Source organism: Tenrec ecaudatus, chromosome X (genome assembly GCF_050624435.1).
Source record: "Tenrec ecaudatus isolate mTenEca1 chromosome X, mTenEca1.hap1, whole genome shotgun sequence".
Lineage (NCBI taxonomy): Eukaryota > Metazoa > Chordata > Mammalia > Afrosoricida > Tenrecidae > Tenrec > Tenrec ecaudatus.
Window position 1 is genome coordinate 108,057,399 of NC_134548.1, and position 23,482 is coordinate 108,080,880.

Sequence of the window (23,482 nt, forward strand, 5' to 3'; positions counted from 1 at the left end):
CTACTACTGGTTTAATGATAGATACTCAGACCAATGGGTCAGGGCAGAAAACCCAGAAATAAAGACAGCCACATACAGACAACTGATTTTTTATAATGGCCCAATAAGCATTAAATGGGAAGCAGATGCCCTCTTCAATAAGTGGTGCTAAAAACTGATTATTCATCTAGAGAAGAAGAAAACAAGACCCATATCGCACCTCATGCACAAGAACAAAGTCAAGGTGATCAAAGACCGAAATGTAAAATCCACAGCTATGAGGATCATCAGTGCGATAAGTGGCACACATCTACGTGCTCTAGTACCAGGAAAACATGGGCTATCAGAGATAACAAAGGAAGCACACTCTGTGAAAAACCAAAGAACGAGTGGGACCTATGAAAAATAAACACTTGTGTACATAGAAAGATTTCATTAAAAAAAGTAAAGAGAGATCCCACAGATTGGGAAACGACATTTACCAACGGCATGATGGACAACAGACTAATTACTCAAATCTATAACGTACTACAAGCCTACAAGAAAAAAACAAACCACACCCTGAGAAGGTGGGAAAAGGACCTGAACAGATGATTCACAAAGGATGACGCTCAAATGGCTAAAAAACACATGAGGAACAATAGCTCAATTAAAAAAAAACTAACAAGAAATGCTGGGGAGGATGTCGTGAGATTGGTAGTGGGCTTGTAAAGGCATACAGCCTCTATATAAAGCAATATGACATTACCTAAAACAGACGGTAATTGAAATACCACATGACCAAGCAATACCATTCCTGGGCATATAACCAAAAGAAATAAGAAACAGATCATGAACAAACATATGCTCCCCCATGTTCATTGCAGCACAGTTCCCAATAGCAAGAAGTTGGAAACAGCCTAAATTCCCATCAGTCGAAAATTGTATTCCAATAAACAACAACAACAAAAACCCCCTCTGGTGTATAAACAAATGGGAAACTACACATCCCTGAAAAACAGCAATGAAACCTTGAAATATTTCATGACATGACATGGAGGATTTGGAAGAAATCATGCTGAGTCAAGTTAGGCAATCATAAAAGGACAAATAAGTGTACGAATCCACTGCTGTAGGGACAAGCAACAGGACGGGCACAAGCTCAGACGTTCAGGGCATCCGGTTGGCTGGTTAGTGTGGTTACTTAGCCTGGTAGGGAGCCTGATTGGAGCCAATGAAGCATACACCATCCTCTCAAGGTGTGTATCTTGAAAGTCACTTTGCCAAAGGGTGCCTAGCATCAGTGGTGGTCAGTTGGTTAAAGGAGAGGAAGGAGATGCTGTCAACTGAGTGGCTGCCATGCAAAACGATGACGACCTCCTCACCCCCGCCACCAAAAGACAGACAAACCTCTTAACGCGATGAGGGAAATTGATGGGAAAGTCACGCGAGGAGAGGGGAAAGCTAGCAAACACGTTTGAGGGAGCACAAATGCATGATTGTTGGTAAGGAAAGTGGGAGGACTAACCTGCAGGTGGTGGGAAGAATGACTGAAAAAAATTGCTTTTGTGGACCTTAGTGGGGGAATGTCCATAGTGGTATGCACCGATTGGGCCACACTGACCCAGGCTTCTGGACACTTCCTGGGGACGCAGACTGGGGCTGTGAAAACTTGGGGTACTGAATCCTAGATCTTCAGGGCGCACAGTATGCTCCAGAGTTTGCATTGGTGAGATCTGATGCATAAAATAGACTGGGTGAACTGTCCTCTGTGTCATACACATTGGTAACCTGAGGACTTAAGACTGAAAATTCATGGGGTCTGAAGAAGCAGAGGATAGCTGTGCCAAGATTGTCTAAACATTGGTAGGCAGACAAACATGATCTTACTACATCTATCCCTGTATGCTGTATTAAGATATATATTATTCTGGAAATCCTGTTATTAACATGCTCAGTGAATATTATTATAAAATGTCCCTGGGAATCGAACCCCATTGCTCATGTAAATGGTATCCAGCCATGAAAGGATTGTTTCTGTACAAGGGAATAATTCAGCTACTGTGATAAGGAGTTAGCCTACCTTGGCCTAATAATCCTCGCTAACCAAGGCTTTAAAAAATAAGTACAAGGTGCTAATCAAAGACAAAAATAGCAGGAGATTGTTATGCCCCAGGGGGATGATTGATAAGACTCTCTACCATAAATTAACAAGGAAGTCTTGAAAGGGAGCCAAAGGCAGATTAAAACAAACAAAAAGCATAGATCCAGGTATGGGTTTGGGGCCCACACTAAATACTAGCTCCAAATTAAAGCAATTCGTTCTTACCTCATGTCCCTGTTCGACACTGGCCCACAGGAAGGGAACACAGAAAACATAGGTACTAGAGCATCTAATATAGGTACTATATTAGATGGTGCCCGGTTATTAGATAAAATAGCGTCTGGAGTCTTAAAGGTTGTTTCCAAACCTGCACCTATCTAAGTAAGGTGTCAACTAACTTCACATGGAAGAAGCTCACCAACATCCGTCACCGAAGAACAGTAAATCATATAATCAGAAGCTGACGAGGAGAATAGCATCAGAGCCTAAATTGTGAGAATCTGGTTTGCAGAAGGCTAAGGATGACTGTGAGAGCCCGATACATTTGTGGAAGCTACATGGGAACCAAGTCTCTGGAGATTTCCCTCTATCCATAAGAGAGGGGTGGGAGGAAAGTGGCTACCAAATAGTGTGCACTGGACAGATGACTATAGAAGATCAAAACGATAAACCTGACATGAACAGTTCAAACCTTCTTGATCCCTCCTCTGCTGCACTGATCCACGCTAGGCCTGATCTAGTTTTCAATATTTTCTGTGGTTTTTTTTAATTTGTTCATGTTGGGGTTTATATCAAATGTTTTATGTCATTCGGAGTCATCCTCTTGGATTTTTGTTATATGCTTTTCTACTTTTCTGTATATGAAACTCAGGATTGATGAACATGCAGGGATAGTAAATAGAAAGACTGTTTCTAGGGGGTACAATGGTGATGGTGGGGTAGAAAAGGGAGCTTATGTCAAGGAGTTCAAGAAAGAAAAGGATGTTTCCAACTGACTGTGGCAGCAATTTTACAATATTGCTTCATGTGATTTAACAATGGAATGATATATCGGTATTAACTCCCAATAAAATAGTATTGGTGGGGGAAAAGGATGAAAAGTAAAATATAATTGGACTTTGAGTCTTGTGATAAACAAGTTCATCTCAAACAAACAAAAAGAAGTGAGCTAGCTTCCACACACTGTCAATTTGTACTAAGAAGGGCAACACCCTGAAAGAGATCGCCCTCAATCATATCACAAATGCGACTGAATTAAGAAGGTCATTTTTTGCCACAACTGTTTGCCACCTTCACAGAAGATCCCTTAATTCTGCTGACCACATTACGTAGATCATTTTAGGGGAGAAGTTGCCAGCTCCCCCTCAAATTGACATAAAATCAAACAGGTCATGTGCCCAGAAAAGTGTTACTAATGAAGTAAGATTTTGCTTTTCGATTCCATTGATTATTGTTGTTACTTGTCATTGAATTAACTGTGACATGTGGCAACCCAAAAAAAGTCAGGGAAAAACCTTGTCCAGACTTGTACCATTTCCATAACCTTTGGCATTCTTGGATTCATCATTGCAGCCCTGGTGCATTCGGATGGCCTTCCCACCTGAGATTCTATCTTCCAGCTCAATATTGGACAATGTTCTGATCCATAATGTTTTCATTGATTCTTGAATTAAGTAGATTAGGCCTTTCTTTCTAGTTTGTTTTTATCTGTGAGATCTGCTGAAATCTATCACACATGGGTGACCCCTCTGGTATTTGAAATACTGATAACATAAGATCCTTGTGATTTCATGGGTATTGCCTACCTTTGAATAAATAACAAAAAGAACATTTCCTATTTTCCTGGTCTGTAGCATATATATTATTATCTACTTTTAACAGTTTTATAGGCATTTAATTATCCTATCATGCCATTCAATAGTTCAACATTAAAACATTGTGCACTCATCACTTCAATCACTTTTAGAAGATTTTCTTCTATCTTGTACTCCCCATGTACTCACTGCCTTTATAGACTTAGTTATTGTGGATTTCATACTTAGAAAAAAATACAATACAAAAAGAAAAATAATGATACAATAACAAAATAAAACCAAAGATATACAGCTAAGTAAAGTGTGGTGAAGAAATCAGATGGTGCTTGGGGGTGTCAGCAAAATCAAAAGTGAAGAATCACACCTGTTTGCATGATCTAAGGATTGTAACTAATAAAATCCAAGACTGGGGAAGGGAGCAGTATTACAGCTTAATTTCTGAGCGCTTGGTTTGCGGAAGGCTACAGAGGACCATGAAAGCCCCAAATTCCTTTGTAGGATGCCCAAGTGGATCAAGCCTCTAACCACTGACCAGAGATGTGAATACTCTGGCTAGCAGACAGAGTGCATTTGAAATCAGATTATTGAAGACATAAGTAGGCTAAAATTTTACACCTTATCATTGAATCTTCCTTTTTATCCACTTAAGTTTGTTTTACTTTATATATATATATATATATATTTAATGTTGATCATAAGCCTTGAAAGTCTTGGGTCAACAGGAAAAGCAGTTCTCAGTAGTTAAGTAAAAAGAAAAGGTAATATAGACCATTTACACAGAAAATGTTCTGTTATTCATGGATGCTAGGTCATCATTATTTCAAAGACCAGAGGGGTGGCTCAGGTTGTATAGGTTTCCTGTGGGTTATGTACTGGGCTGCTAACCACAGGTCAGTTGTTCAAACCCACCAGCCATTCTCTGGGCAAAAGATGAGGCTTTGGGGACCTGTAAGCATTTATAGTCTTGTATACTCAAAAGGTTGCTATGAGTTAGAGTAGACGAAATAGCAATGAGTTTGATTTTTTTTGGTTTTACCATGTACCTCCCTCAAAGAGACACTGTAGACCAAGGTAGAACTGCCCCTGTGTGATTCCAAGACTCTTTATAATAATAAAACCCTCATTTTTCTTTCATTTTATTTTTCTTATAAGCAGGCGCTGCTGGGTTCAAATTGTTGATCGTGTAGTTAGCAGCCCAATATGTAGCCCACTATGTAACCAGGACTTCAAATGAGCAGACATCCGTTCATTGTAGTGGTGTACATTTCACCATGCACGTGCTCTTATCTACATTATTTGTTGAGTCAATCTGCCCAAAGAACTAAGCCAGTACTACTAATAATGTAGCCCTTAAATCAATGCTAGTTGCTTACCTGTATACAAACACAGAAACTAAGTTTAGAAACTTCTATACCCACATGACATCTAAGAATGCTACTTTTATTGACAGGACATTGATCTTTTTGGTGTTGTTTTTACAAGATGAGTCACATCTGAAGCAAGCTATGTGGTAGTCTTGTGCAGTAGGATCATATTACAATGCACAAGAAGTGAAGATAAAATTTAAAATTAAAACACAAAGATCTATAGAATCTGAAATTATTTCCTTCATTTAAAGATACTTTCATTAAATTATTACAGGTTAAAATTTGGGAGCAGACTATCAGTGAAAGGAAAGAACTTAAGATGAATTTTTGAATTACAACATCACTCATTTCCTTTTTAATAAAAGTTAAAAAATGAATAACTTTAACTAACTGCAATTGCTTTAAAGTCTCTTCTACTCCTGTCACTACACCTGTATGAGGTGCATTTCTCTCCTCTCTGTGTTATTAAAACAAAACATAGCAGAAAGATAGATCATATTCCTTGTGAATAGTATCATCATCAATCCAACCTAGATTATGTAAATTAGTTATCCAGAAGAAAAAGACTCATTTGTCACATTTAAAACTTTAGATCATGGTGTTCACAGGGACTTTCAAAGTATGCAGTTAGGCATCAAATAATGTGATTCATTATTTAACTCATAATCATTAGTTGTTTACACATACATTTTCAATGAATAATAATTTTGGAATTATTTGCTCTTTATTATGTGTTGTTTCCTAATTAAATTTATTAAAATAAAATTTTATGTTTTAAATCTAATAAACTGTGGGCTTGTATTTTATATAATTTTATTCATTCATATTTTCACTAAATCATGGATACTTTATTTTATAAAAGTACTAGCCAGTGATTAATTATATTTTTTTAAATTGCTGATCTTCCTTCACCGATAGAGTTTTTAAAATACTCCACTAAAATTAAGAAAAAATCTCAGTAAGAGGAAAATTATGATGATGGCATGTCCCACTTGCATGTTACAGAATGTAACTCTCATTAGAATGATATATTTCAAATATCAGAGAATATCATGGTTAAAATGGGTAAACTTAGATTAAAGAAATTTAAATAAATGGTTCAGAATCACAGAGCAACTAACTGATAGATCCAAGAATCAGACCTGCATCTGTCTGATTTCACAGCCTGTTTTCTCAAGCTTTAAACATTATTGCCCCTTTACATATGAAAGCCTGAAAAGTTCTGCACTATAAAAAAAAACAAACTCACTGTCATCGAATTGATTCTCACTCATAGCGCCCCTATAGGACAAGGTAGAACTGTCCTCTGGAAGTCCCCAAGTCTGTCAGAGTGGGATATCCTAAGCTTCCATAATTCAAGACTCTCGGCATAAAGATACTGTGGTAGTTACATAATCTGGTGTCAACTTGTGAAGGCTTGGATTCTAGCCTATCAGGTCCCAGCTCGATGACCTTCTTTGGAGGAGCTGTGGAGATAAATAGCTCACTGGAAGCCCCATACACAAAGACTCTCTGTTTCCTCTTCCTGCTGACAAGACACATGGAGCTACACTAGAGCCCTCAAACTGAAGGAGTCACGTGGAGAGCCTGCATGCTCTGAGATGCTTCCACTGCCACTGGATCCACAAGACTTTCTACCCACTGGCCTGTGATCTTCCTGCATTTGGTGTCATTGCCTCTGTTGCATGTGTCTGAAGAGGAATTTATGAATTGTTATCAGACATGTGGGCTAATATCAATTTATAGACTTCATCTGGACTGGGCTGGAATGTTTTCTCAATATTCAGTTGTTCTTGTATATAAAGCTTTTTTATACATATATGAGTGTCTATGAATTTTTTCTCTAGTCAACCCAGACTAACACAAATACATAGTCACAAATTTATGAAAATAAAAGAAAAGCAACACCCGTCAATAGTCTCCCCTTTGTCTTTGGCCCTCTGCATTATCTGGCAAGCACATATCCTTAACTCTCTCTATGGATTTTTATGGGTCCAGGAGTTAACTAGGGTAGCTGACTGGCCGAGCTGCAGGGATATAGCACTATGTAACCAGCCTTGGGCAGAAACAAGCACAAATAGGCTTGGTTCTCGGCCAGCACCAAGGGTGCTCGGGTCTTTGAAGTCCTACATTACCAGTAGCAGGTATAGCATAGCCTAATAAGCCATGCAAGGAGAACTCTACGGGGCAACCTGGAGCAGGTGTAAATAGTGAATGAACTAACTATCCACTCAAGCAGGGGGGCATCAGCCACAAGAGGCAAAACGAATCCCCCTACCCTGTTGTACACTGCTGCAAGACTCCCCAACTTAAGACACTCCCAAAGCAGGCCATTTGCAGGCTTTTTTTTTTCTTTTTTACATACTTCTGGCCCATTAGCAAGGTATGAACATAAAAATACAAGTAGATACACCAACAGTGCTTTTAAAAAGCCCAGTCAGGGAGTGTGGACATGAGACAAAAACTAGAAGACAGATGCCCAAAAACCACTCCTGGCTGATATACTGGAGAGATATGAAACCAGCCTGTCAGCATGCCGAGTCATTCAGATAAGTCATCTGCTTTCTGATTGGGCTGTTGCTGCATTCCTCTCTGCCAGACCACCTAGGTAGGTTGCAGGTATAGACTTCACTCACCCACCTCCACTTAGTCACTTCCATCATTAGCAAAGAGAAAGCCCTGTGCCCTCTGACCTGATACACCAGGGGTCTATTCATTTAAGATAATGAATCTAATTAATCTAAGTCATAAGAATACAGGACTCTCAGTCATACTTGACACCAAAATCATTCCCCTAGCCTAAGTCTCACCTCTACCCTGACATCTTAAAAGGCCACAAGGTAGTAAATCAACATGCTACCAGACACTGTCCCCAACTGCTCAAAAGACCTCTTCATCTCTGCTCCGCACAGTCCTGATTTGCCCCCAGGACAAGATACAGACACCAGTTATTCTTTTGTTGGTAGTGTTGTGCTGTTTTCTGTCATTCCTATACCTTCCCCTTCTTGAAAACCAAGTTGTGCACTATTCTTTTAATTCATCCTTAATAAGGATTTCCCCATTGATTGGCATACATAAGGACATAAAATATTTGACTTTTGGTCTCTCAATTTATTTTTTTTTGTTTTCTTTAGTCCCTCAACAAACCATCAGTCCACACATCAGCACCAACATCAGAGACAAAGCTCCTGAGCAAAGCTTAGAGCCCAAACAAACGTGCATTAACAGCTTTTATTCTAGCATATTTTTTCTATTTTTATTTCTAATGCTTTTGCCTCTTGCCCTTATTTAATGTTAATTTCTAAACTTTTATTTCATAGCCCCTTTAACCTATCTTTTTTCTCTCTTTCTTCTGGTTAATCTTTTTCTTTCCTTCTTATCCTTATAGAATACAAAGCTGATATTTCTCTTACAATTTTTTTCCTGTCCAATAATATTACTCATTCCTCTAACATTGCAAAACAGAGGAATGGTGTGTGTGGGGGTCTTGGTGGTATAATTTCCTTTTTGTAACCTACCAATTAACACTACTTCTTCCCTTCCTTTTCTGTTTCTCTTTCCTTACTTTCTTCCTCCTCTAACACTTCATCTTCCATATATTGATCTCCCCTTAACTCTTAATCTAACACTCTCCCCCAGATACTTAACATAAAGTATCTAACACTCCTCTACTGAACCACCTAATATTGTTAAATACCCCCACACAGCCCCACTTCCCTAATACCATAATAGCTATATCAAGATGTCAAGGAAACAATAGATCCTGTTTCACACACACGCACACACACACACACACACACACACAAACAAGAGAAACAGAAGTAAATAAGTGAACAAATGCCCCAAACTGAATAGTTTATGGATTTATCAAAACAAAAAGACCCTATAAGAATGATGACTGGATTCACACAAGAGATGAAAAAAGTCTGAGAGGAAAAGTGAAAAAAAAATAGAAAAATTAGAAACTTTACTACATGCCTTTAAAAGGCTCTGCAAACTAAAACACAAAAGTCAAATTGTACAATAGCAGAAATACACAATACTATATTTACAAAAATAGAGAATGGGAACAAAGAAATGGAAACCCAAATCTGTGATCTTGAAGACAAATCTATAGACTCCAATCTAAAAGAAAAACAAAAAAAACATGCAAAAGAGATCAAGAAAACCTTGAGAATAATGTGAAACACAAACAAGAGGAGCAATCTACATCTTTAGGAATTCCAGAAGATGAAGAAACAAACAAAACATCTACACAGAGAACAACAACACTACATAAACCTTTAATTAAAAAAAGGCAATCCCTCACAACCACCAACAAATACACAGCAACATCCAAAGCAACTTAGTAAGATGGGAAGAACAAAGAAATTAAACGCAACACACACTCACAAAAAATGCACAAATATAAAGCAAATTGACAGTAGCAAATACATCCAAAGGGGTACCCCCCAAAACGGAGTTTTAAAAGCTACATATTTAAATTTTTTTTACAAAACAAACTTATCATCTTCAAAGTACTCTCCATATCACTTAATACATTCGTCCAACTGTGATTTCATTCTGGGAAACATTTTTCAAACTCATCTGTTTGGATGACTGATAAGTACCTCCCTCTTTTTTTCCCATTGCCTCTTTTATGTTGTCAAACCATTGTCCTTTTGTGTCCCTCTGCATTCACTGAAACAAAAAGAAGCCGCACAAAGTGAAGTCAGGTGAGTAAGGTGCATGGGGCAAGAGAGGCATGCTCTTTTTTGACAAAAACCGGTACCCTGAGATGGCTGTGTTGAGCAGGTGCATTGTCATGGTGGTAAAACCAGTCCCCTGTCTGTCACAACTTTGGCCTTTTTTTTCATAGACTGTTACACAATCTTTTCAGAACCTCTAAACAGAAAGCTTGATTAACAATCTCACCTGATGGAATGAACCTCAAATACACTACAAATCAACATTTTCATAATTCAGGAATTTGATGGAAGTCCAGAACAAAGTTAGTCATCAATAAACATTTTACCTTATAGAAAACCACTTTCACAGTTATGTTTTTACCATAGCCCTGTTCTTATAAGCTGTGGTCAACTTCACAACAGTTTTCATCAGCATTTTTCCTGAGCATGAAACAAAATTCCACAGCTGCACACTGTTCATTTAAATTGGCCATCACAAAATATGAGGTTTGAATGAAGTTTCTTTTACAAAAAAAAAAATCACTGTGACAAGATAGAACCTTACCAGGTGATGCCACTGGGTGCATGTGAAAGTTACATAATTTCATGTCAACTTGATAAGTAGAGTGAAGTGGTTGAGTCTGGTCTGTCAATAGTGTCAGCCTGGTGATCCCTTCTTGTGGGCGCGGACTTTTAATCAGAAATCTGGGATTTCCTCACTTTTTCTCTGGTGGTCAGACACTCTCTGGCTCTGCTTCACCTTCCTTTTGCTAAGCCATACCAAACCACACTCAGAAAGATGGAGGGGCATCATGACAACACTGAGATGCTTCCACTGCCACTGGATCCACAAGAATTTCCACCCACTGGCTTGTGATTTTCCTGAATTAGGCATCATTGCATGGGCTATGTGAGTCTGAAGAGCGATTTATGGATTATTGTCAGACATATGGACTAATATCGGGCTTATGGACTTGATCTGAACTGGGACAGGATGTTTTCTTAATATATAATCACGCTTTGATATAAAGCTCTTTCCTACACATATGAGTCCCCCTTGATCTGCTTCTCTAGTCTTCCCAGACTAATACATTGCACTAACTTTGCACTAGCGGCTCGATGCTCCCTAGCAACAAAAAAATGCATACTATGAAAGCTCCACTCTGCCAAGCACAATTCAGGTTTTTGTGGGGTACCCCCTTCATACATATTAATAATCTCAATGACTGTTAATGAACTAAATGTACAAATAGACAAAGAGTAGCAATATGGATAAGAAACACATTCCATCATTATGTTGCCTACAAGAAACACACTGAAAAAATACAGATATAACTAGACTAAAAATCAGAAGCTGGACAAAAGCACACCAAGCAAACAGCATCCAAATGAAATCATGAGTAGCAATATTTTTCTCGAGACAAACAATGTAATACCAGAGAAGAATGGACCTTATAAAATGATCAAGGAAACAATAGCCCCAAATATAAGTATAATAAAAATAAATAAGCCAAATGAAAGACCCTCCAAATACATTAATTGACTCCTTATAACATTGAAAAAGGATATAGATACTGCAACAATAATAGCAGGAGATTTCAATACACCACTCTCAAGAAAAGACAAAATATAAAAATAAAAATTCAATAAAGATACTAAAAATCCAATAATACAATCAACAAAATGAACTTCAAAGACATACACACAGAAAGTTCCATTCAATAAAAACACCATAATATGTTCTAATCCAACATACATGACACACTTTCAAGAATAGACCACAACAAATTAAAAAAAATTGAGATTTACAAACTATCTTCTCAGACCATGCTACAAAATTAGAAATCAACAATAAAAGGAACAGAAACTTAAAGACAAACAGATGGAGAGATTGAACAACATAATACTAAAAAATGATTGGGTAATAAAGTAAGTAAAGAAATTTTCAGAAATACCATGAGACAAGTGAGAACAGTAGTACAACATACCAAGACTGTTTGAACACAGCAAAAGCAGTAAGCAGAGTTCAAATTATAGCAATCAGCACACATGAATAAAAGGAGGAAAATCCAAAATCAGCACTCTAATACAACACCTCCAAGAACTGGAACAAGGACAACAGCATAAACCTTCCAATACAAGAAGTAAAGAAAGCATAAGGATCACAGCAGAAAACAATGGGAAAAAATCAACAAGACAAAAAATTGACTCTTATAAAGGTTTAATAGACAGAAAACTAGCAAACATAAGAAAGGAATTTAACAAACTTTACCTAAACAAAAGGTGCAAATACCAAGAATAAGATATGAAAAGAATAACATTGCAAAACAGATCCAAATTAAAAAAAAAACAAGAATAACACACTACTGTGAAAAACTGTATTCACAGAAATTCGATAATCCAGAATGAATAGACAGATACCTATAAAATATGTCATATATTCAAATTCATGCAGCTCAATGTTTTAAAATACAGCAGACCTATAACAAAAGAATAAATGGAGCATGCCATTAAGAAACTTCCAATCAAGGATAGCCCAAGATCAAAAGGTTTCACAGGGACATTCTGCAAGTACTCAGAAAAGTTATAACAGCAATACTACACAAACTATTCCATAACATAGAAAAAGAAAACAAACTCTCATACTCATTTATGAAGCCAGCATAACACTGATTCAAAAACCAGACAAAGATAGAAAATTGTAGACCAATATCTCTCAAGAACATAGGGACACTTAAAATACTCAACACATTTTTGGTCAATAGAATCCAACATCATATAAAAAAATTATTAATTCACCATGACCAAGTGGGATTTTTCCCCAGGGATGCAGAGATGGTTCAACCCTAAAAATATAATCAATGTAATCCACCATATAAACACATTAATGGAAGGGGAGAATATTTCCTAAAATGGAAGGGATTTCCAGATGCTGATAATACATGGGAAATTGAAGAAAATTTAGATCATCTGGAATTAGTTAAAGCTTCTCAATTCTAAAACAGTTGGTAAAGAAAAAGGTGGTACAAAAAGAAAGTTGTTATCTGACAGTGAATCTGATAATAGCAAATCAAAGAAGAACAGAGTTGCTGCTGATATGCCAAGGGGCTTTGCCAGAGATCTTGATTCTGAAAGAATAATTGGTGTGACAGACAGCAGTGGGCAATTAATGTTTCTCAGGAAATGGAAAGATTCAGATGAGGAAGACTTGGTGCTGCAAAAGAGGCAGGCAAGCAAGGGATACCTTCAAATTATAATTGTGTTTTATTAAGAGAGACTAGCTTGGCTTTCTTGTCCAGAAGATGAAGCTCAATAATTGTTTACATTGCTATATATGTATATGGGTCTTGGCTTTTTTGTTGAATTATCCCTGTGAAAAATAACTACATTCCAATGAAATCAAATTTGATATGTTTGTTTTGAAATAGTATTAGGGAAGTTGTTGAGCTTATTTTGTTGTTGCATAAATAGTATTACTATGAACAAGTAAAGCTTTCTGCAGTTGCTTCATTTATCAGAAAAGAACACTTGATACCTTGGTATATCATTTCCTCTGCATTAGAAAATACCTCTTCTAAATATTGGGAAACTTTACTTATTCGTTATTGAATAAGAACTTGTTGAACCCATAATCCATACCTATGGACCATTATGGGTTGTTTTGTTGTTGTTGTTTTGTGTACATAAATATGGATGTACATTTTATTTTACATTCACTCAAAACAAAACTATTTTAAACAAAAATGGTGTTTTTGGCTTAATTGGTTGTTACAGAGACATTATCCTTCTGTGCAACTCAAGAAGTAGATCACTTCAAGTAAAATGGGGGAAAACTTGTAGGCTTTCAAATAAAATAAATGATATAGTAATTAATTAAACAACTTTTAAAAATCTATCAAAATCCAGACCTATACAATCATACAAATAAAACTTTTTTTGCAAAACCTCTAAGTGAAATATCTTACCACTACTCAAAACTTCCCCACCCCAATAAGAAAACTGGTCTATTATTGTTATGTCATCAAGTTTCAGTTAAGTGGGCATTTGTTCCTTTTAGATAGCCATATTGTTAAAAAAAGCTGAAACGTTTGTGTTATATTGACTAAACAGTGTGACTCATGGGATGTTTCAAGTCTTTGTTGGTGAAAACCTAATAAGATTGTTCGAGATGTTGCCATATTAGAAGCTGCTGGCATAAATGGGTAAACAAATTTATAACTTCAACTGTTGACCTGCATGTTTTTATTATCCCAACTTATTCTTTACATGTAGCTTCAATGTTATTTTAGTTAAACTACAGCCAGGAAAAAATAGCTTTGCACTAATCAGAATGTTAGTCCAATCCTATATTGTTTACTTTAATGTAAATGCTGGTGAAAAATAATCAATAGTGTTATATTTTTTAAAAGAAAACTTTCGAATATTACTGCAAGAAACCAAACAAGATGGACATAAATGGCAGAATATCCCTTGCTCAGGAATAGGCAGACTAAATATTGTGATAATATCAATACTACCTAAAGCAATCTACAGAGACAATGCAATCCCAATCCAAAATACATTCGTTAAATAAGTGGAAAAATTAATATCCAATGTCATATGTACAGGCAAAAAACCCAGGATTGGTAAAGAAATTCTGAAAAAGAAGAACCAAATAAGAAGCTTTTCAATACCTGACCTAAAAAGCTACTACATACAGTAGTCAAAACAGCCTGGTACGTGTACAACATGAGATACATATAGATAGACCAATGAATCAGAACAGAAAATCCAGATACAGCTAGATACTAGTCTTCATGAAGAGATCACTGAAGATAACTGTGCGACACAAAGGGTGGTGAAGAAAGCAGATGGTGTCCAGCTATCAATTAGAAGAATGTCCTGGATACTCAAGATTTGTATCCAAACAAGCAGCCATCGAAGTGAGGCGTTAGCTAAGTCCAAATCGAAAAGGCACACCAGCCTGTGTGATCCAAAGATGACAATAACAAAATCCAAATATGATGAAGGGAAACGTGTCAGAGCTTAAATTGTGAGCACTCAATTTGTAGAAGACTATGAAGTACAGCGAGTGGTTGTTGAGAGAATGGAACTTGTATACACTGTTGATGGACTTGTAAATATTTAACAACCACTGGGGAAAATTATATGGCCATATTTAAAGCAACTGGAATTGAAATCCTCTATGATCCAGCAATACCATTATTAGGCACACACATCCAAGAAATAAGAGACAAAGACGAATGGATGAATGCTTCCATATTCATAGCATCACAGTTCACAATAGCAAGAAAATGGAAGCAACACAAATGCCCAACAGTGGAAGAACTGATGAAAAACATCGATGGTACACAGCATTCCATTAAGTACTACCCCTCCCTAACAAACAGTGATGACAACATGAAACCCCACTTGACATGGAAAGACCTAGAAAACATAATGTTGATTGAAGTTAGTCAATCACAAAAGGACAAACACTGTATAAGTATGAGAATTACTATAAGGAGAAACAACAATTAAATAAATTTTAAACTTCAATTCCCAAAAAGGGGGTTAGAAAGTCTACCTAATATTCATGAACAGTGCAGCAACCCGCCTTATGTACACTTCATAAGAACCACACCTGAAAAGAGACCTAACATCGGCCAGGGTCACTCCTTCCAAGAAGTGGTGAAAGGAAGACCATCCACGTGATGCTGCATAACATTGAGACTAGGCCGTGACAAATCAATGGGGCTTTTCACAAAAATTAGAGGAGAACCTTACTGAAAATTCAAGGAAAGATGAGCGTAGGGGAGTATCTACATTTTAGGGTAAGCACTGATATTTCTGTTGGTAGGTGTGGTGGATAAATGGGGAGAAACAACCTCACATCGGAAAGAGATGTTAAACAATACTGGCAGGGAACCTTAGGGGAGAATAAACCTGGTTCTACATTCCCGAGTAGACTATTAAATAAGACACTTCCCAAATCTTGGTGAACACTACTGGCTAAGCATTATGATGAACTTAGACACTGACCTTACAGGGAATATGGCATCCCTCAAAGGCCACAACAGAATGACTTGATGTGTAAGCAACTGAGTCTTACCTCAAAACTACCTGTAGCCCTTGGACTTAGAACTGAAATTCTCTTATGGGAGAAGCAAATGATGGCCACCCCAAGACCATGGGAATAGAGGTCACTGGAGCTTGGATGGTAACCTTGGCTTAGTGGGCATCCAATTAAATGGCAGCCAGAACCACCATATATTTAGTATCTCAATGCTCCCCTTATATTGTAAAAGGATGGGTACTAGTCTAGTAGACAAGGGTCTGCCCTTGTAAGGAATATTACAGGAACTTTCCCCCTGGCACCAACCCCCATGCTCAATGTATACAGAGCTCAATCATTTAAGTATTCAGTCTTTACAAAGCAACACCTCATGGATTGCAGCTCAAAGCTGAACTATGCTGTCATAAACTCCCCTTCTCAGCAGTACCTTACAATCTATGCCATTGGATAAATAATTGATGTTATCAATGCAGTTACCTTATACTCCAAGGGGGATGAATGACGATGTTTTCTTTTTTGTTTGTTTTGTATTTTGTTGTTTGGGGTTTTAATGGTTTGTTTGTATGCTTGTTTTGTCATAACATGATAATATGACCACTAAAGTAAACCAGAGTCATTTATAACCCATGGACAAGCAGATTGATTCTGGCCTCCCATATAATTTTAGCCCCGATCCAAGAAGAGTTACCAGTAGTTCTTATAACATGGCCCTGCTACATACTCACCTTCACGAATAGATCACTGTAGATAGCAGTACTACAGCAAAGTGTGATGGTGAAAGCAGATAGTGCCTAGCTATCAATGGGAATAGTGTCTGGGGTGTTAATGGCTTGCACTTAAACAAGCAATCTAATTAAGGCATCAACCAAGAAACATTGAAGAAGCACACGAGCTTATGTGATCCAAAGATGACAATAACAATATCCAAATATGTTGAAGGGAAGAGTGTCAGAGCTTAAATTGTGAACATCCAATTTTAGAAGGCTATGGAGCACAATGGGATGCCCAAATACATCTGCAGAGTATCTATTCTGATTAAACCTTTTGCAGATCCCCTCGAGCCACAGGTAAGGGACTGGAACAGTTTTGCTATCAGACAGATTATTTTAAAATTAATTATGAACAATAATTATGATGGATATGATACCTGGTCAGATGACCTCACTCTTAAACCAACCTGAATTTGCCCTAGTTTTAAATATGTCTTGCTTATTCCATGACAGTATGTTCCTCATTAGCTGTTTAAAACATTGCTGGTGGCCTTTCTTACACTTTATTTTGATCTTTATATTATTTTTTTCTTTGGTTCATTTTGTTTTTGATTATTTTCATAGTTTTCCCAGTTTATGAAGCATGGAAGGAGAAGATGCATAGAGACAACTGATGCAATGGTGTATGGGGGAGGGGTAGGGAGGGTGCTGGGATTTGTGGGGCAAATTATGAATTCAGATGGGGGGAGGCAGCAATAGAACTGATTCTGTATATACAACTCTTTTTTAAAGCAACTTAGCTATGGAAGTGTATATTGTGAACTCTGTATCTATAAAAGTATTTTAAAAAAAGAATCACTGGACTTCAGGGAAACAATCTCAATGGAATTCTGAAGAGAGACGTCAAGCAACAGCAGACTGAAGAAGGATTGGGGATCATGGAAGTGTAGGTAGCAATATTGTTCTTTCAAAAAACATTGACTAAGCAGAAAAACAAATAAGGAATATGAAGGGAAAATTGGGGTGATTTTATCTGGATCTGTATACGTAGTTGTGCCTGCCTTGGGGGAATACAAATAATAAGTGGGCTGGGTTACACAGGAAAAGGAAAGATGAGTGAAAAGGGAAGGAAGAAAAAGTATAAATATAAAATAAAGTTAGAAATAAAACCATTAGTTACTAGAGGTTAGATGGATAGGGATGGTGAGGGAGAGGGAATTATTCCTTGTGAAGTAGCAAATATGTATCCGTGGTGATGGAAAAATTGGCATAAAGGCAGTGGTTACACAACTTGAGCAATTTAACTGCTATAACTAGGCTGTTCATTGCTATTGATTGCTCTACATTTATATTTTTGGCATTTAATGTAAGTGAGACCATTTGTTCTTTTGTAATTTCATGTATTTCATAATATCTTTGAGGGATATCCATGTTGTAGTTTGTTTCAACACTTCATTTTTGTTTATGTATATCACAATAGCCAAAAGGTGGGAACAAGTGACCATAAACAGATACATCGATAAACAAAATGTAAGTATCGCTTGTTTCCACCTCTTTGCTATTCTGAATAGTGCTGCAGTAAACATCAATGCATATATATCTGTTTGTGTTACTGTTTTTAGGTTCTGACTGTAAATTAACCTGAGCCATTATGGTGAGAGTACTGAGCCCTCACTACTAGAATCCTAGAGGTGCAAAGGTTTAAAAATTGGACCACTAATTGCAAAAACTGGGAGTGCAATCCCACTAGCCACTCTGAGGGAGAAACATTAGGTTATCTACTCTCATAAAGACTTAAATTTTTATAAACTGTAAGTAGCTGTTATAGTCTATTCTATGGGGTTTTTATTAATTGAAATGGACTCTACTGGAGTGGCTTTTGTATAATTGGTTCCTGATCCTGATAATTATACCCTTCTGTGGGAAACATTTAGAAATGTAGAGATAAATATATAGATAAAGTTCTCAAATTCTCCATCAGTATTTCAAATTTTATTATTATAAAGGGGCTTCAAAAGTATGAATAGTTTCAAAAAGTTCATATAAAAATTCAGTATCTTTTCACTACGTATTCCATACAAAACATTGAAGTTCCCTCCAATAAATTAACTGCATTTTAAGGTGTGTATTGGCCACTTGAATATCATCATTGTTGAAGTGTTTTTGGTCAAAGAAAAATCAAAACTGTATTTTGAAATTTCTTTGCACTTACATAAGTACATGATGTGTCCATCACTACTGTCTTGCACATTACACAATCTCCATTATAGTCTGCGATTTTCTGCAGGTAAAGGCAATCCTTTTTGAAAACTTCTCCAGTTCACCACGGCATGAACATCTCAGATAATGTACCACAACCATTAGAAACATCTAAAGAGAGATAAAGACTTCTAAGTGGATCACCAAAAGCCTGGATACTGCTGGAATGTGTTGATCAGTTGGTTAGGTATCTCCAGTCACATTTGTATGTATTCTACATAGAAAGAGATGTATATCAATAAAGCTATTTACACAGCTGTAGAAATAGGTAAGTCCAATCCATTTCAAGTCAATCTTCTCCGAATTCATGGAAGCTGATGAACAGGAAACCAGATGATGCAAATGAGACAGCAGGGTCACAGGTTGGCATATGAAGAGTTAATACAAATCTGAAATTGGTCAAATGGGTCCACTGACAGTAGTCTGTTGACACCTCCTGGGGTAAGCAGGCCAATGCAACCAGAGATGCAGGGACCAGACAGAAGATTCAGCTCCAGGAAAAACTGAAGGGCCAAAGAGAATTGAACTTTGCTTGATCTCTCTTTCTTATACAAAAGGTCACACTCCCAAAGAGGTCCCTTCAGGCTGTGACCCAACTGAAAGGTTTGGCTTTGTACTTTCCCTTACCTAGGAATGTTTACTTGATATCATTACTCTCCATCACAGATTGTGGAAAGGAAAAACTTATAAAAATGAGCATAGTGTTATGTAACAATGTATCCTTATCTGAAGTTCAAATGTGGTAAAATGCTGTTGATCTGAAGTCAGGGAACAGAGAGGGAGGGCTAGTTTACTGAGGTGGGAGAGAGGATAGATGGGGGCAAGAAAAAGAAACATATGTAGAGGGTTTCACAGGACATTGGTTTTTATTTCATTTCATGAGATGGGCTGTGTAAATTATATATAGTATGCTTCTTTTAAAGCAAAAAAAAAAAAACCCTCCTCTCCACCCCCATCCAGTTTCAATATCTTTCAAACCTAAATAAGTAGTCTAGCTGGCTTTTAAAAAAAAGAGGAGGGAAAATAAAACTGAAATGGACTTAGGGTCTTTAGTGACAAATAAATTCAACTCAAACAGAAAAAATTCAGTTATTCTCTCACTTATTTCAAATACATTGGTGGCAGCTACATAATGGTACATATGATACATCAAGTCTAGCAATAATTAGACCTTCATTTTTCCCACTAATATAAATATCTAAATGTAGGGATTGGGTACAGCAGTAGCAACCACTTCAAGAACAATATAGATTTTAAATAATTTTAGCCTGGCGTAACATTACAATTTTATAAAATTTTTACCACTTGTGACTTCTGTCTCAGATTCTCTCATAAATATTTTGCATACCACCATCTAGGCAAGCCTCTACTTTCAATCTTAGACCCCTCACAGCAATGAAAATATGGGAATTTACATTCTGAAGTAGGCCACCAATGTGGATGGCAATCAGAGACCTGAACACAATCCAGGCTTTTCCAGTCATTGGTTGTGTAACTTGAGAATTCATAACCTTGGTATCCTTATTGGGGCTGGATTTGGTGATTGAAGCAAACTTTATGACTTTTCAAGGTCTTTCTCAGCTCTCTGGTTTAGTGGCCTTTGATGATATCACTGAGTCACCATGATGAAATAGAAAGATTACTGGCTCAGAAGTCAACTTTAAAAAATGCTAATCTGATTATATCCCCCAACTTCTCCCATAAATCCCTCTACATTCCTCTCCCCCACTCCTTATAGGCAATCCTTCAAACTTACCAGTTTTACTTCCTAAATAACTTCCAAATACATGTCATTTTGTCCTCTATCCTCGTCATAACAACCATATACCCATATATACATGAGGGAGCTTCAAAAACTTATTGGAAAACAGAATTATGGAATCTAAAGAAAATGCAAGTTTTCCATGAATTTTCAAAACCTACATGTACACACACACACACACACACACACACACATTCATGAAGGGACTTTGAAAAAGCCCCTTCCTATATATGTATATCTACATCTACTTATTGACTATTTTGTTATCTGATATTTCATATTTACAATGATAGTTAAAAATCTATCTACTATTTTGTTTATTTAAAATGCATACCTGGCAGTAATAAATACCAAAATCGGAGGCGAGATTAACGTGGCTGCGATGGATAAAGCTGTATAGTAACTTCAGCAGGCCATGGTTCATAGAGCCTGGTTCTTACGCAATGAAGTGATTATCCTCCATTTTGTTATCAGATGTGTTCATCATCCAGTTTTCGATAATACTTATTTTTATGTAATGTCCTAGGCTTTGCAACTTAATTATGTTGATAAGTGAGGAGTAGGTACACACACACACACACAGAGGCTAGAAAAGTCTCATGGAAAAAAATCTATGTCTTTCAATTCCATTTTCCCATAAGTTTTTTGAGTCCCTCTGATACATATGTGGATGAATACAACTGTGTTCTCAGTAAAGGGCATGAAACTACCTGCACAGGATGTATGTTCAATACTTGGAACCAGAGTGATCTTTTGAAAATGCAATCATGTCACCTCACCCTTCATGCTTATAGTTCTCAACTGGTTTTCATGGCTTCTGGGAGTCCTAGTGGCATAGTAGTTTATGCCTAGGACTGCTAACCAGAAGGTCATCTGTTTGAAACCACCAGCTGCTTTGCAGGAGAAAGATGAGATTTTCAACTCTCGTAAAGACTTACAGATTTGGAAACCCACAATAGACACTTCTGTGTTCTATATGGTCACTATGAAATCACTCAATGGCAGCGAGTTTGGTTGAGATGATCAACCATATAAACAAACTTTTGAAAGGAATCCAAACAAAGCCATTTGTGGTGTAGCCTGGAATTAATTCCTCAGCTTCTTCAAGGATTACTCTACAATCAACATCCCCCCTCTGTCCTATGGATTACTCTACAATCAACATCCCCCCTCTGTCCCAAACACCTTATTCTCTAGTCATACTAGTTCAGTTCTTTATACTTACAATTCTTCCTCTAAACTTGGTATGTTTGCACATGCTATTTTGTCTCCATCAGATGTGTGTTACTTTCCTCATACACAATTAATGGCAAATATCCTATAAATTCACCTTCAATATAATTATCTCAATGAAGCTTTCTCCAACCATCTAGAGTATTATATCTCTTCATTACCTCTGCATTATGGATGCTTTGTACTATAGAATCTCATTGACCCCATGACCCCTGTAGCGCATCTCACATTCTAAATTCACATCTACTTATTGAGCAATTTGATAAATGTGTACAAAGGCCCATACAAGTCAGAGCTGCAAGATGACATACATTTCTTTTATTTCTCACTGTAGCACATCTAAGGAGTCCTATTGGTACAATAATTATGTACTCAGATGCTAAAAGAAAAGTATGTGAATTAAACCCACCCTTATGTATCCATGGGAGAAAAATTCTGGTGATGTGCTCCCATAAAGATTAGAATTTAGAAAACCTTATGCCACAGGGGATTATGTGAGTTAAAAAAATCTACTTAATGACACCTAGTACCAACTGTACCTCTAGCATGTAACAATACCCGGCACATAAGGCACATAATAAATTCCTGATAACTATCTGTGAAAGGAACATTTATTGTTAAGTTAGGAGGCCTGAATCATACTTACATTTCATCTATATTTTACTATGTGATCTTTAATTTTGCCACGGAATGTAACTATCCATGCTGCAATCTTCTTATTTTCAAAATTAAAGGAATAATCCTGATATAAGAGTGTTTCTTTTTTTTCTCAGCAGTTTTATTGGCACACGTGTTAGACCAGGTGGAATAGGAAACACATCCAGGGACAAACGTGTATGTGTAAGAGAGAGCTTTATATCAAAGAGTAATTGTATATTAAGAAAACATCCCACCCCAGTCCAGGTCAAATCCCTAAGTCTGATATTATGTCACATACTTGTCCATAAATTCCTCTTTAAACTCACACAGCACATGCAATGATGCCAAATGCAGGAAGATCACAGGCCAATGGGTGGAAAGTCTTCTGGGTCCAGTGGCAGTAGAAGTATCTCCAGAACTCTGTCTGCCACATGGCTCCATGTGGCTTTTCAACAGGAAGGTGAAGCTGAAAGAGTATGTGTCCCACCACCAAGGAAGAAGAGAGAAAGTTTCCAGGATGTTCATGAGAAGGCCACAGCCACAAGGAGGGACCGCAAGGCTTTGAACAGATTGACAAGCTAGAATCCACCCCTTCATCTTTTATCAAATTGACATGAAATTGTGTAACCAATACATCACAAAATTCACATGTCATACAATTGAACAGGTCAATCGTTCAATCACACCAAGGGTAGTTATACAATCACCACCACAACTATCTTAGAGCCTTCCCACCCACTCATTCCTATCCCCACAACATAGTCGAATGGCCATCGAACTGAGCTATACTTTCATTATCAGTCTAGTGCCCCCTCGCCACTCCAGCCCTCACTGTTCACCCTGGAAACCCCCCTTCCTTCTCCATCGCCCTTCCTCTACCCTGCATTCTCGACAACACCTTGTAACAATAATTA